This window comes from Zootermopsis nevadensis, unplaced genomic scaffold (genome assembly GCF_977971745.1).
Source record: "Zootermopsis nevadensis isolate Lab colony 2312 unplaced genomic scaffold, Znev_1.0 Znev_ptg000010l, whole genome shotgun sequence".
Classification (NCBI taxonomy): Eukaryota; Metazoa; Arthropoda; class Insecta; order Blattodea; family Termopsidae; genus Zootermopsis; species Zootermopsis nevadensis.
The window spans coordinates 4,341,481-4,342,512 of record NW_028259142.1 but is presented as its reverse complement, the minus strand read 5'-3'; positions in this window follow the sequence as shown (position 1 = coordinate 4,342,512).

The window sequence follows — 1,032 nt, the reverse complement described above, 5'->3', positions numbered from 1 at the left end:
ATGTTGACTGAGATGGTTAGTAGTGCCGCGTAAGATTGTAACCGGGTTATTCTCGTCAAGTCCAGGAGGGAGATTTGCTTGGAATTCCTTCTGGCGGTGGTTTATCTCAAGTTACTCGAGGGTAGGGAGTTCGGAGTGGGAGGTTTCAGGATGGCCCGTCCTTTTATAGACACGTGAGGGGCAATGCGGCAGGTGGCGGAGGGGGGAGCCCGAACTGTGAGTCAGGTGGGGGATGATGCAGCACGGAAGTCTTTGTCTTACGCTTGCACCCCAACCATCGATACTGAATGAAAGAGGAACACGGGAATCGAATGACCCAGTTTGTATCGCAGTATCATTTTGTAGGCCTAGCGCTGGCATCACCAGCCCTCTCGGTGCTTTGACGACGGAGGTCGAGGGTCACCTCGCTGTGTCCTCCCACCGCCAGGACAGCGATCTGTTTGTTAACTTCGGGTTGCTGGAGAACACAAGTCTCTCTCTCCCCACGCAGTCTTAAGTATTTCTTGTTCTGGTTTTTCTTCGTCGTATGAACTTGCAATAGTGGAGTGTCCTGTGGAAAATGTCACCCAACTTTTGTAGAACCTGTGACGCCATGCATTTCCAAACATTACCATAATAAAGGGATGTTAGCTTCACGCTCTATTTGTCTTTAAGTTCTGGCATGACTACTCCAGTTACTGCTGAGTAATTCCTGAAATGTTAAAGAAGGCAGCCAGAATTTTCATATTTATTCTCTAAAAAAAATGCTTCAGTAGTGAAATTGTGGAGGCAAACAGCAGCGGATTCGACGGACGCTGCATTTCGCCTCGCTGTTTAAAAATAAACATGTAATTTGGGCAGACTGTCATTGGTGGATGGGTGTTTGTAAAACTCCCACGGTCATTGCGTGAGTCAGACGATTAGAAGTGTTCTTTTCTCTCTCTCTTATAATCTGGCTGGTATTCAGACGGAATCTGAAGCCCCTACTGCTCTGCTCCATAATGCCGACCCACACAACAAGCAGGCCTTCTCGCTGTCTAATCGCATTAAGAT